Below are 15,806 nucleotides of genomic sequence, written 5' to 3'. Positions count from 1 at the left end.
TGCTAGAAAAAAAAAAACAAAACCCTGAACTTTATGTGGGACTTTTTAGAGGCTTTTTACATGGAAACCACAAAATTCTTAAATAGTTTTCTTTCTTTCTTTCTTTCTTTCTTTCTTTCTTTCTTTCTTTCTTTCTTTCTTTCTTTCTTTCTTTCTTTCTTTCTTTCTTTCTTTNTCTTTCTTTCTTTCTTTTCTTTTCTTTCTTTCTTTCTTTCTTTCTTTCTTTCTTTCTTTCTTTCTTTCTTTCTTTCTTTCTTTCTTTCTTTCTTTTAGTTTACTCTCTCTGAACTAAGAACATCATCTGTATTTTTCATCTTTTCAGCAAAATGTCTGGTATTCTAAATATTCTATGTTCCTTTTTAAATGATATGTATTTGATAGTTTCATTTGTTTTTAATTATCTAATACAGAAGGAATGCACTGATAACAACAACAGAAGTATTTGAAGATGCCTTTCATTTAAAGATTTTAAACTTAAAATATCTCAGCACTTTGTGGTAATTATTGTCATCAAAACAGAATGAATGTATGGGATTTCAAAAAGCTGTTCCTGTCCTATTGCGCCATGAAGCATTTTTCATGAAGGAACCTCCCTGTCACTCCCTGTACTTTTACCATCTTCTCCCTTTGCAGGGAATCTCAGTCCAAAGTGGAGATGAGATGACAACACAAAGGGTTAATCAGAGCAGTATTCAAAGTGGAGATTGCTGTCACATACAGAAACAGAATGCACCTGATTTCAAGGGTACTAAACTCTCTAATACCATCCAGCATTTCTGTGTGATGTACTGCTATTTCTTTAGTATAGTTTAAACATCACAAAACACATTTTTGATTAAAAAAAAAACCAACAAAAAAAACCAAAACAAAACAAGCACACAAGCTTTTGAAAAAATAACCCTGTAAGACCTTTAAAGGTGCTTTCCAACTCTAAGGATTCTGTGATTCTGTTATCCCCCAATATTCTTCAGTTACCCCCCAATATAACATTTCCTCTGTCTCTTTCTCTGTCACAAAGTTCCTTCCTTTTTTCTCCACACCTCATAAAAAGTAAATCATCCTCTAAAAAGCCAAGAAAAATTTTAAAGCAATATCTTTATTCTGAAGTCATGCAATGATTGGCTCTGTTCCATCTCTTTTACTGGAAATCTAAATAGCATCTAAATGGAAATGACATTTTGTTGAAGAGAAGCTACTGAGTAGATCTAGTGGGTTCTCTCCTAAATAAGTATTTGCTTTGATTTTAGATGACCTGTTCTACCAAGGCATTATTCCACCAAAATACTCAGTAAAGAAAAATGGGGAAAAGCTTTGAAGAACTGGATCTGCATTTTTTCTACTGAAGTCTACATCCACGAGCACCTCACTCATTAGCACACACTAATTTTATATTCTTAACTTATGGTCTAGTGTGAGTTCCCAAGACAATTTTTTTGAACAGCCTTTTGAGTGGGTAGCAAAATCCAGAAGTCACAACGAGGATGTGGACAGAGAGGAAGTTTTGACACACATAACAGTGTATGAAACTCGGATGACTGAAGTTGGATCCTGATGGGCTCCTGGAGGTTATCACCCTTGCTGGAGAGGTGGCTGAGTGGGAAGTGAATCTACTTTTGAACAGCTGCAGTTTATGGCCCAGTATTTTACCGTAAATTGAAACCAATGTCAGGTTACACTAATATAACAGATTATAAACAGTGGTGGAGGAACAAATGTACATCCCATTCAGCTATCGCTGTGGTGGTTGTGCTAATTCCCCAAAGAAAGGCAGTATACACAGCTGGGAGTAGAAACCACTTCAGCCATGCTGGCTTAATTTGCTGTTTAATGTGTCTATAAAACCCAGATATAATGCATGAATAAATCTGGTCTCCTTTGTGAATTGAGATAGGACACAGGGAAAAAAAAATATATAGTCAAAAAATAAATGAATAATTAGAAGTTGAAAAAGGATATAAAGTTTCAACCAAGTCAAGTTTTAAAACATGAAATGAATGAACAAGTACTCATCTCATAGACCACAAACACTGAGCTGTATCTATCATCACTGCCTTAAGAAGAAGTGATCCAGAGACTTGGAGATTACAAATGAGGCAAGGAGGACTGCCACAGGTATCCAGCCCAGAGATTAGATTAAAGTTTTGAGGAATAACCTCGCTTCCTGCCCTCCAAAATCATACCTATAGTAATTTTTCAGGATGGATAGAACAGGTTAAAACAGGCATTTCAAGGCATTCATTGGCATTTCAAGGATATCAAGTCTAGATCTCAAGAAAACACATGACATCTACACACACGACATATAGGTGGAATATGGGCATCTCTGTTTAAGATGAAAAATCAGACTTTTTGGAAGAGAAGAGGAAAGCAGTCCCTGCCCAGCCTTTCCTTGATGTGGTTCTCATGTTTAGCTGACATTTATGAATTCTATACTTGGAAGCAGGTACGTAAAAAATAGGTGTGGTGAATTTCCGTAAAGGTTCATCATTAACCAGGAGGGAAGATTATCACCAGATAAAACCTTTGGAAAGCAGGTGCCAGTAAAGCGTGCCTAAACGTACTGACATATAAATTATTTTCCTAGTGGATTTAATGAATTATATACTTACCAAACTTTTGAATTTGTTTTGAATTTAATTTTGCCAATGGTGAAGTGTCACTAGAGATGTTATATAATTAGGACTGAACGCAGGAAAAATAAAGAGTTGAAGTTGAAAGTATCTATGAAATCACAAGCGCCTGCTTTACTCAGCCTATAGAACTGTATTTACAATGATGCCAGAACAGTATAACTAGACATGTTCAAAGAGTAAGGGACAAATAATAACTACTAAAATGCTATGCAACAGCTTAAAAATACTATCATTATGTTAAGGAAATGGATTCTCCTAGAACATTAAAACTGCCCATTAAATGAAAAAACTAATAATTGGTACTGCTGAGTTGTGACACTTCATAACCCATGTAGGAAAGTAGCAAATGAGATCTAGGGAAAATCACTGGGAGCAGAATTTAATTTGTACTCAATATTATATGGCCAACTACAGTCTAGAAAGCCACAGAAAGACAGATAATAATGGTAAGGTTCTTAAAGTCATGAAGGAAAGGAACTTCTGAAGCGTGAATGAAACATACATTCTCAAACTACCTGACTGGGTTATGGTAGTGCATCATAATGCTCACGAAGAAGTGTATCGTATCAGCACACAACCTAATGAGCTTAAAGTCAGCGCTTCTTTAATCTCAATGCTCTTGCATGGTTAAACATTCTCAGCCACATGGTACGAGAGAGTGGAAGGAAGGTAGTACAAACATCAGCCCTGCTTGTTTTCTCACAGCTGATTTCCACTGATTTCACTGACACTGAGGCTGTATAAAACAGACACCAAGAACAGTATATCCCAGAAGATCTTATATCCTGATTATGAATATATTCCTTAATGAGGGATAGGTTGGAAAGAGCATGAGACAAAACCAATGTAGGTGAAACTACCAAGAGACCAATGGCTTAACAACCCCCTCTACCTTTTCATGGATGGACTTGCTTATAAGCTAGCTGCATCCACACGTTGTAGAGAACTACTATGTATCCTCCATGAGAATCTTTTATTCCTGCGTTGCCAGGAACAAGAAAGGCAAAACTAAACCAAATACAACTTACATTTTTCCAGCTAAACTTCCGGAGTTAATGTAGCAGTAGTAACAGAAACACACTATTGTTGATTCAGCTAACATCCTCAGAGAAGCGGTGTGGCTGTGCCAGAGATAACAGACCACACTACCAAGTCTGGCACTGATGTTGATTTGGGCTTGTGCCAACCACAATATACAAAATATAGCAATAGCTTCACCAAAGGTTGAAATGAATTATACCAGAAGGGCAATGTGAACATGTAATATACCCCCTGTAGGATGTTTCAGTGAAATGACAGTACCAAAAAGAGCTGTTGGAACTGACAGACAGCTTTGTTAAAAGACTGAAAAGTGTGCGACACAGCTTAAGAAATAGGCCATTGACTAAGCAGGGGGAAATGTCAGCATGACAATAAGGTAATCACAGGAAACTATTGCAAACTCTCTCTTTGTTTGTATGTAAAAGCCACTGTGGTTTTGACAGTGACCATCAATTTACCGGTCTGCTACAATATTTGTGTCATCATCTTCCACAGAGCCACTGAAGTAATTCATATTTATTTTTTGAATGACACGGGCATTGCCTGCTTGAATTAGCACAAGGTTGTGCCATCAATGGCTCTTAAGCTAATATTACTGCAACAAAACTAAAATCCTATTAAAAGGAGAGGATGTTCAGCAGTGAGTGCGAGAGATGAGAATTTACATACTAAATCTTATTAATAAACACTTCAGTGTACTGAGAAAACAAACAGATATTAGCTTGAAATATGTAAATGCTGAGTCTAAAACTGCTGATCCAGCATTAGGTGTCATAATCGATGGGAACTGTTTACACAGACTCCATTCCTTCAGTTACGCAAACGGATCCCATGTAAACACTGCTCTGAGCACATCGATGCATGGCCCCATTCCAGGCTGCTTGGAAATGCAGACAGTTCCAGCCTCAATGACAATAACATCCCACAGACAGAGCTCACAAAGCGGGACAAGGCAACCTGCACTGAAACTCCTCACTTGGGATGTGTAACATGTGACAGTGGGCAAGACAATTCGACTCAGAAAGATTTTTTTTTTCGTTCTCATAGAGTCTGTTTTTCCCTCATGGCACACTGAGAATTACAGAAGAAAGTGAAAAGATGAATATTCTTAATTACTCCTATGGAAAAATTCTACAGGATCCAATAACTGGGGTGAAGATGTGTGGGATTTTTACCTATGATGACAGAGAAGTTTTCTGTAATGGAAACTTAGAGGATTATTCAGAGCCTTATGGAAAGAATACTGACCTTCACTAAATGTGAACTGAGTTGTGAGAACAACCTTTAGAGTCCTGTTGACACCAGATTTTTGTTACTCAATTTTGAAACGATTCCTTTTTAGGAAAGTGTTTCTCCTGGCATTGTAATGTAAAAGGTGTATTTTTCTCATGTCCTACTAAATACCTTCTCATAATCTCTGTTCATTTTTAATATTCATGTAATGCACATTTCCAGATATTTTATAAACCTTGGCAGCATGCGATATGGTGTTACTACTCATAAAACTAATGCGGACTTCATTATATTTTAGTTCAGGATAGTTATCAGGGGAACACTGCCTGATTCAGAAGAAAGAAAACATGACTTCTTTGTACATTAGAATGTTATCAACTTATGATACCTAAATAAACTTTACTAGAGTGAAGAAGTTTACTACATATCCATAAAACGGACTCGTTGCTGAAGCTCCTAATGTTTGTTTGACATTTTACAGCTGATGGGAAAGGATACTAAAAGGCAATTATGTGGTTGAAATGGACTTTCATAGTTTACAGACAAATTTAAGATAAACATTCAAAGCAGACTCTGGATTTTGTATATGAAAACACACCAGCAACCCATTTGAGACATATTCTTATAAAATCCAGCCAGGGTGATATCAGTGCGTCTAAATTACATTAATACTAATGTTTTCATTCAGCTCATTTTTGAACAAAAGGTGGTCAAACCAATTTGATCTGCTCTTTACCAAAGCTACAGAGCTCATTATTAGAGCTAATAAATGACTATCACCATGTGGCAGAAATTAGTCCATCATTTGGAAATACAGAAGTATCACAGGGAAACAGATTCAGAAGAGCCACATATATCCCCATTGTGCTTTTCTGCTACACTGGTGTACAGACTGTACTGAAGTTAACAAAACAAACTTCATATCTGAAACAAGGTTGGAAGAACCACAGATAAATGTGTTAACCACCATCTCATTGGCCTTCATCATCCTTTCCCTATCATCTCCACTTTAGAGAGTCTTTTCATAATTTATTGTCTGGAAGGCAAAATATTTAATGCTAGTGTATTCAGGAATAGTATGCAGGAGGCTCCTATGTTCAACAATCAATTTCTTGCCTTATCTGACAAAAGCACTTTGAATGTTTCATAATAACAAATAAATAAATAAATAAATAAAAACCCCACACATTAAACCTCTGGAAGAAGATATTTGTTTTAATTAGGAAGCTGTTGATTAATTTAACCCTGTGTAGTACATGATATTTAGCTATCATTAAACTCAGAAATACCTAAGATTAATTGACATGGCATCTTTTGAGAACTTTATACTAAAAGCTTTTAAGAATTTGCATTTATTGGTTTCTGTCATGACAACAGAGATACATATTTTTTTCTTTAAACAACTGGAATCTCAGAGCAGTTGCCTTGAAGGATAAAGGTGCCTTTACCTCCTTTCTGGGATGCACCAGAACATGTTTGCTTTATTATTTAGAGAACAGTTTGCAGCACAGCTCCTGGCTTCCTGTCACAAATCTATTAGGTCCCCTGAAAACTTGAGAAATTCAGCGTAGCCTGCCTTCTCAGTTTATACAATTGGCATGGCATTTTTAATTGTGCTCTCACCTCACACACTTAATTTATTTTTGGGAATACAATTTGTTTCAAACCTTGGCTCGAGGATTCCAATGAAAGGTTTCTTAGAGTGCTGGATGACAGCTATAAACAAAGAATGCTCTGGTTTCTTAGCGTACTTCATGATGTGCGATGGCTAAAAAACACATGTATCAGTAAAACTTTTTAATTCTCATTATGTTAGTGACTGTATCTACTGAAGACAGAATTATGAAAAGCACTGTTGTTTTCATATGTACAAGGAACTGTACTTCAGCTGGCTGCTAAATATAACTAGCTAAAACCAAGGTCCATCACTTTTAGACTGAATAGATCCTTACTTCCCAAGGAGTCAATTAAGCCAATGGAACCATTCACAGAATAACGATATTGGAATTCAGCCTCTAAATCAGTCTGCTAACCAGTTAAATTGTGCTTACTTAGGAAATGGATAGAAAGTGATTCCAAGTTATAGCATAAATAGAGTGCTCTACTGCTAGACAGAAATCTCAGACTGCTCCAGCAATTAGGGCAAGTTAAGTCTCAGCTTCACTCCAGTTTCTAAGGATAGCTCTGGGCTATGTTGTAGCTGCATTATGTACAAGGTGGAGTTCTTTCTCCTCTCTTTCCCTGAAATAAAGCTGTGTTCTTCATTGAAAAAGATCTCTGACCTTGTGGAAGTTAGAAGCACAGCACCTTTAAGCCTCTAATTACATATTTGTCTCTTAAAATGAAGCCAAATTTCTTTAGGACAAAAGTTGGATATGCTTTTAACTTGCAAATAATAAAGACACTTCTTGTACACACATATATATATACCAAACCTAGCAGAAAAGACCTTTGAGAGCTGAGCAGTTCTGGAAACAGCTTGGCACTGATTTAGTGGTAAATAAAGCTGATTAGGAATGTGAACCAAAGCACAGGTGCTAGGAGAAAAAGTACTTAATGCAATACATGTCAAATTGGTCCACAAAGGCCTTTGAGATCCACGTACTCCAGAAATAAGAGGCCTCAAAGCTTCCCATTGAGATGTCTTAAATTTCACCATAGTAAGAACTTGTGTTCTTACATATGTCTGTGTAATGACATAACATAACCAGACCCCTAATATCACCTCACAGTGCATCCTGATCCTGATTACATGTGATGCTCTAGACTGTATAGGAGAAACAATGGCATTTGAAACCAATACTCAAGGGAAGCCTTATGCTTTTTAGCTATCATGAGTTACAAGCCCTTAAGTGGTTCTACGGTTTCCTCTCCAGGGCAATAACACAACACCCCAAAAGGCTTCTGGCACTGCAGGCAAAAGCATAATTGCACCCTTCTGGCTGGTGCCCAGCACCGTGAGGACAGCAGGGAATGCACAGCTCCTGCTACGGGATGCATCTGGTGAGGTGCAGAACTTGCATGGGGATAAATCAATTAACTCCATACAGAACACAGAAGGTTTGGGATTATTAGGCAGTTTTGTAGAACATGAAAACCTTTGGAGTATAAGGAGAGCAATCACCAAGAAACACACATTTTTCAAAGTTCAGCCCTGTGTGAATGTTGAAGGAAGTGCTTTGTACCAGTGCGCATTAGAAAAAGCTCTGAAGATACTGTTCAGCCCAGCGATCCTTTGAGACACTAAGCTACGCCATCCACAGACTTGTGAAAACTAAGACGGAAGAAGAGCACACAGCAGAGGATGGTGGTCTTCACAAAGGACAATACAGGAACCAGGGAATAAAATACTTCCTGATCTTCCTTTCCACCCCCCCTATATTATTAGTAGCTTATCACTGAGCCCTTTTACATAAATACAATTACCAAGCTAAATCAAAACAGCATGGTAATGGAAATCCATGGAATCTTTTTAAATGCAGTATGACAGCTTATATTTTATGACATAAGCTAATTAAAACATGCTTATTTTGTTTCTAGAACACCATGCACACTTGAACTCATTGAAATAAATTATTTCATGGACATAAACAAGGAGAGAATGGGAACCAATCTATCACATCGTCAGCTTAAAGAAACTTCATATGTACCCACCAACACAGTGTTTTCCAGAGAAATCCAAGCATATAGGCATTTGGGCAGGGTGCAGAACTACAATTTGGTTAACTCTTGAGAAATCCTTACAGTCAGCCAGTTTGCAGAAGTGTGAAAAGCCAGAAACTAAAGACATTCTACAGTTTCATAGGGAAGCTAACTCACCCAGTTGTTTAAGGTTCTTCAAGAAAAACCCATCAAAACTGGTCTTTCTGCAGCTGCCAGAACTCTAGGATATACTTGTTCATGACCCCAGGATACATTCCCTTGAATCTTGATACTCTACATTTCAATGTCATTGAAGAGGTTACTAAGGGAAGATTACTTCAGGCATCCAAAGAAAGCCTATTTTATTTTTGGTAAAATAAAAGAATGAAAAAACAGGTAAACAAAATTAACATTATTAATTAGCCTTGCTTTTAAAAAACCTGCTTTGTATCTTGCATTGTAGTTAGGTAATAATTTGTTAGCCACAGATTTTATTCCAAAACTGTAAGCAGAATTTCTCGTATTATGGATTTTTAATACAGAGGAGAAAGGCTCCAATTTAAAGCAAAAGTAATACAACAACATCTTATAAAAGCGTATACCTAATAAATTATATATATAGTACCATTATCAAAGTAGCATTTTCTTTTTTTTTCCCCCATAATCTCTTAACTGATAAAGACCCAAATTTTGTACACAGTCTATTTCAGTTTTTCCATATTGTTTAAATGTAAGGCAAAAGGTCAAAATACAATCTTAAATATTTAAACTGGTCAATGACAGTCATACTGCCAACGAATTATCTCAAGTTTACTGTTAAATATGGATAGCCTTTGAGGTAACCTCAAGTACATGTCATGGCTTTCTAATGAGTTATTAACTTATTAAGCTATGAAATATTTCTGAATTTTAAGTGAGACTAAGGAGTAGGACCCAAGTAAAACAAATTAAAAGGATAATGATTATGCAACATCTTGAGATGTACCAGACAGTCACACTATGCATATATCAAAAAATACATTAATAAACTGAACATATTAATAAAAAGCTAAGACTGGCCCTTCAAGACCTCAACACTAATTGGAAAGGATTTAGACAGCACATCTTGAATAACTTCCATTAACAGTTTTGGGAAGTCACTTTCTGACTATTTAAAACTGGAATAACTTATTCTTAAACTATACAACTCATCTGCTGTATTATCATTTGAGAAAGATCAGTGAAATATCATTAAGCAGTTTGAGCAATGAAGCAATTGTTTAATTGTCCCAACTTGAATCTTATTTCTGATGAACCTAAATGATTAACTGTGATCTGGTTTCCAGATTTTAAGGACCGCAGCTCAATTAAAGGCCAATGACTATCATCATCTCTAAAATAATTTTCTTTGAACTCTGAAGAATTCATTCAGAAAGGCTAAGACTTAAGAAGATTTTATTTTATTGAAGAAGCAAGCTTCAGAGCCAAGAAGCATCTGCTGTGCCATGTACATGGATAGGAAGCCCCTGCAACCTTTTCACTAATTTTGTGATCTGCTACAGAACCTTCTTGATGCACAAAGAGAGACTACTGCAGTAGGAACGATGACCAGGCCTCTATTTGGCAGCTGACAAATCACTTTCAGTAGTCGGTCTTTTTATAAAACCATGAGTACGTACCTGTGGATGCAGAGCCTATGTATCAGGAATATAGGGAAAGGTGTGGGAGGGGAAGCCCTGTGGCTGGTGATAGAATTGACTAAACTATGACACCAAGCAGCTATGAAAGGATCAGACCCAAACCACTGGAAAATTTACCTTGAAGCCTATGATATCTAGTGCTGTAATTACTCCCAGGTTGCACTCCATGGTTTCAATGAACTGCTGTGATTCCCTGATATTTGTACTCTCTGGGGTTTTCATCTGCCACTAGTTCAGAGATCTGTTTTCAAGGAAATCTCTTTTCAAGGCTTCTGCTCTGTCTTAGTTCCTGCTCCTCTGCTCAGATCAGCGCAGTCAAACTTTTGGGCACGTACATACCAACTACATAGGATGTGGCTGCAGCTCAGAATACAGAGAGAGGGAGAGGGAAGAAGATAATCCCAGATCAAACTCAGCAGAGATAAAGACCAGGGGACCCTAAACCTGAACGTTTAGCCACAGGAACTGCTATTCCAGAATGAGTCTTTCACAGCCCTCCTGTTGGAAGTGTTCTGATTTGAAGAATGAAGCCTATCCTGCACATCCCTGGGAGCAGCCATGAGCCTACAGTCTTAATTTCCAGTTTCAAGGATTACTTCAAAAAAAAAAAAAAACCAACAAAACTGTGTTTTTAAAACAGTGTTGCTTTGCTTTTTCAGGAGAGAAAATTGTTTACTTCCAATGACTGTCTGATGGATTGCATCGACAACAAACTGCAGTCAAAGTGGAAGCAATCAGTGATTTTCTAAATCAAGGATTTATGACACTCAGAACTATTTGCTGTATCTCTTTATATTGTTTACAAATGCCTTAGGCTTAACTGTATCCTGAAAAATATGATACCCTCAAACATATTTTTGGAAATTAGTATCTACCAAGTTCAAATGCTCACTTGCATCCGTAGCTATCAGAACTTAATCCATTCATACAGAATACTGTGACCACAAGAAGAGAATAACACACATAGGAATGAGACAGGCACTGAGTAATTTCTGACCAACGCCATTCCTTCCATGAACTTCTGAGTCCTTTTTCAAATCCCTCGTTATAAAATCTGTCAAACGCTAACAGCCCCAGGACTGAATATTTCAGATCACCTCACACCATTTGCAAAGATTCAGGTGAGAACAGCACTGTCACAGGGCTGAGAGGCTGGGCACCATGCTGCCCAGCGAGCACTCAGCCCAGCAAGTGCTCCTGTATGAGGTGGAAGAGAGCAGCACCTTGTGCTGAGGAACTGCAGGGGTCACAGGTTTGGCCACGTAAAGCCCTCTGTTGTACTTGTTCATGAGCAACAGCCCCACCGTGCCAACAGCAGAAGTCCCCCTCGATTCAATGAAATCTGCATTAAGGCCCAGCACCACAGATTCAGCTATTCCCTTCAACCCCCCTGCAAAACAAAGTGTATTACAAATCTGCTACAAGAATCATTTCATCCAACACAGATACGCAGAACTCTCAAGGGTGGAAAGTGGCAGCTGTTCAACACATTCACTCACAGAAACAACGCTCGCCATCGGCATTTGCTTTGCTATTGTTACAGTTACGTTAACAGTGAAAATGTCTGAAATATTCGTTTTCTTTTCAGAAACAATCCTATCATGGCATTATTTTGCCACAAACAATGCTTTGAGAACAGCAGATTAATGAGTAAAACAAGTGGTTAAAGATATCTTTTAAATATCATTCCTTTCTCTACTCGTTTTATAGCTCGAGAGCCATGTGTCTCTCTTTAACATGTGATTTGCAATGTAATACTCCATGAGCTTCCATATCTGTCTTGTATAATAGTTTCAAATAAAATTTGGCTCTCTGTATATCTTAACCTTGGGAACAGGACTCTTAAAATCCTAGAGGCCAAATACCAATATCCCTATAGGATTATCATGCACATCTGCATTTCTGGAAAGATGATACTTTTTAAGGGAAAAGCTTTCAATTAAACGTTCCTCCAGAAACCATTGTTTTGCCTGCTTCTTGTTCTTCTGCTAAGGGGCACACGACAGGGCAAACCTCTGCCATACCACACCATTACCTGCTAGATGCCTTAAAGAATAAATACTTATCACAAGTTTTACTTTTACTTACACCTCATTTAAATTTCTATAGTTGAGGTGCAGCTGCCTGAGAGAGTTTCTGTTACAGCAACAGGACTGGAGGAACTCCCCTTTATTTCTATATGACTTGATCTTACCTGGTCACTTGCAGGCAGAAAGCTGCTAGCAACCAGTCCATAGCATGAATTAAGCTGCAAATGCCATAATTTCATCAGACTTTCAGACTTTTTGCAGTGCTTTCAGCCAAAGTACGTTGGGCACCAAGAGCAAACACTGCAGGATCAGACATAAGAGTATTTCCATTCTAATCAGTTTCGTGAAAGCCGCACCTTTGAGAAGGAAATTTCTCATTTTTGGTTTTGGCAAGGTGATCTGTTTAGTTTTGTTTACTTGTTTGGGAAGTGTTTTTATACTGGAACAAACACAGGGCAGGTATTCTGAAAAGTAAAATGCTAAGCATGCTTATTTCCCTTCAGATAAATATGCAATTATTTTAATTCTTTTATTTACTTTGGTTGACTTTGGATGTTTAAATGGCCAAGGGGTTAATAGCTGAAATCCAGGATGAAAACTGAGAGTTCTTACCAAGAATAAGGGGCTGGGCTTCTCTCCGAGAGCAAACATTCTGGTTTCAACAAGACACGAGCCCAAGAAAACTGCGTACCGACCACATGCTGTAGATTTTTTTTTTGTTTGTGTTTTTGTTGAACTAAGAAAGGATGCACCCAGGGGAGAGATTAACAAACTGAGGCTACTCACAACGTTCACAGTGTTTGTTATCCAAGTCACAGGGCAACAAAGAAGAAATGCCAGAAAATCCAAATATTTTAAAAAATTATTGATTTTATCTTATTTAAATGCTTCCTGAGCCTAGAAGGAGGTAAGCTATGATTTTGAAAAACCAGGAATGCTGAAAATACAGCCTCAGATGTGTGAATCATTTATCAAATACCATGCTTCCGTGGTTACATTTTTTTAATTTAACTGTATGGAGTACAAAATTAGAAACACTCTAAAAGTCAACATGCTTCATTTTCTTATCCCACCACAGTCACATAAACTTTTAAAATAGGTTTTAAAGCAGTTGTTTTGGTTCTTTTTCTTTTAGTCCAAGATCAAGATTACTTGATCTGTAGTCTACTTGGTCTGTAGTCTTGTGATGCCAGTAATTAGCACAACTAATCACGGTCCTGCTCCAGTGAGATGCTATGCCAGTACATATTTCTGAGTTGTACAGCAGATATAGAAAACAACAACAAAACCAAAACCAGCAGAAGGTTGGGACTTTCAAAAGCATTCAGCATTGGCTTGATTTTGTACCCAGTGAAATCAGAGAGCAAAGCAAAAATAAAATAAAACCCCAAAACAACGTGATTGCAGCAGTTTCAACAGTCTAGAAACCGAGGCTAAAAGGTTGGTTTGCTCTTATAAAAGTCAGTTGGCATGAAATACCACTGGATGATAAGCACAATAGTCATCACCAAAGGCAGCACAACACCCCCAGCAGTATTGAGAATGCCACTGTTTTTGTCCGCTCTGTGTGAGCGCTCCCTGCAGAGGTTACACAATAGCTGAAATGTTCTTGTGACATGGAAATGGGACCTGCAATGAGTATGTGGCCCTTCCAGTTTCATGTGTTGAAGATGGTTTGAGCACACTGTGTCAGTGTTAAAAAAAAAAAGACTCCTCTCTCATCCTACAATGTGAGTACAATAGAAAGAAGGCTTGATGGATGGACAACTATGTGACAGACATGACTTTGCAAATCCCACAGAGTAATGACACCTCCACCAGAGTCTTAAAATATTAACGAAAGAAAGAAAACCTGATAAAAAATCAGCAAAAACTAAGTATGAAAACTATTACACTTCTGTCTCACTATCAAGTCATGTCAAATCAAGTCATCAAGTCACATAATGAATAGGGAAATAAATCCAAAGATTCTCATTCTTCAGCTGCCAGGTAGTTGCAAAGCACACGGACATTTTTACTTAAGATGTAGCTAGGAAAAAGCCATTTAAAAAGAACTGCAAAGAAACACCTTGCATGGAAATCAGAGTCCAGTACAATTTGCATTTCCCCTAATTATTGGGAGTAAATGAAGTGCAGATCTGTAACCTTACAATTGTTACAGCGCTACAAGGCCCAAAGCACTCAAATCAACTTCAGATGTTGCTGTTGTTAAAATTAACAATAACAACAGCAAAGTTCCTGAAGCTGGGACACCAAATTCAGGAGTCCAGTCTATGGAAAAGGTTTGCCACTACAACAGTGTAGCTGCATTGGCATTAGGTTTTACTGGAGCTGCCACTCACCAGAAGAAGAGAAGTGCTTTTGTTATTATAGCTTATACCCTCACCAAGCAAAACAGAATACACTGGCCAAAGCTTTTTTTTTTTTTTTTTTTTTTTTTTAAATTTTCCTGGTACAACCATGTCTATATTGGGGCTTTTGCCAATACCCACACATAGCCAAAAATCACACCTCCAACTGACATTACTACACTGGCAAGCGTTTCTAGCTCTGGCCTTAAAGCAGTTATTTGTTCAGTCACTGCTTTCCGCAATCAGCCCTCACCCTAAAAATACTGTATTTCTTCACAGGTAGAAAACTGGAAAAAAAGAATCTATTAGCTTAGGTCTTGCTCAGCTGTTTCTTATATCAGGCAAGGACTTGTCTTTTCTCTGCACAAAAGTTAAATCACCCCCTTGCAAAAAGAGAATAAAACATTCCTAAGGGTGGTGGGGGAATCTTTACCTGACAGGAGAACAAACAAACAAAAGTTAAGGTCAGCTCTTGCTCATCTTGCAACAAGGGCAGAGAAAGAACAGAATTCTCTCAATACTAATGACTGCTGTTGCCATTCTCTACATACCAAAGTGAATAGACTCCATCAGCTTTAAAAGTGTTGTTTCTGTTCCCATTTCTGCGTCTGACTTCCCAGCTAAAGCAGATTCTTCCATAAACAAAAAGTCGAACAATATTCACTCAAAGCTCTCACAAAAAGTAGTACTTTCAAGGGGATGCAATTAGTCTTAAAACAGGTGGTGAAGGGACAGAGAAAGGAGAGGAACATTTTTGCACAAAACCTCTCATTGCCCTCCAGGAGAAGAGGATTTTCATGTGATTTGTCTTGTTCTGATACTACGAAAAACAACTACGTTTTGAAGCACATTTGTTTTCAATACTTGCAATATTTTCTTGTGTGTGAACAAATTATCAAAATGATGGCTTTAAACGGTGTATGGGAAAACAGAGTCCAAAGTGTTTCATTTTACATCTAAAGCGGCAGTACAATATTTTCTTAAAGTCCTCCACCTCTTCAAGCCATTTCCTGTGGTTTGTCCTAAAATTTACCCTTGTCAGCCTAAACAGTAGTGTCAACTATGCATGAAGAATCAGCCTGCTTTTGGACTGAAAACAACTGCAGCCTTTTAAAATGTCATGCCTGCAGCATCACTGGAAAAGCCAAAACCTATGTGGATCTAGAAACAGAATTTGCTTCTCTTTTTTCAGGTTGG

At 37.6% G+C, this 15,806-nt stretch overlaps 1 protein-coding gene across 8 annotated transcripts in view; it reads right to left on the bottom strand.

Moving 5' to 3' along the window:
- VTI1A (vesicle transport through interaction with t-SNAREs 1A) overlaps nt 1–15,806 on the bottom strand; it is a 242,718-nt gene that overhangs the window by 64,435 nt on the left and 162,477 nt on the right. The gene's annotated exons all lie outside the window — the stretch shown is intronic.

This window comes from Coturnix japonica, chromosome 6 (assembly GCF_001577835.2).
Source record: "Coturnix japonica isolate 7356 chromosome 6, Coturnix japonica 2.1, whole genome shotgun sequence".
Classification (NCBI taxonomy): domain Eukaryota; kingdom Metazoa; phylum Chordata; class Aves; order Galliformes; family Phasianidae; genus Coturnix; species Coturnix japonica.
This window is presented reverse-complemented; position numbering and strand designations above follow the sequence as displayed.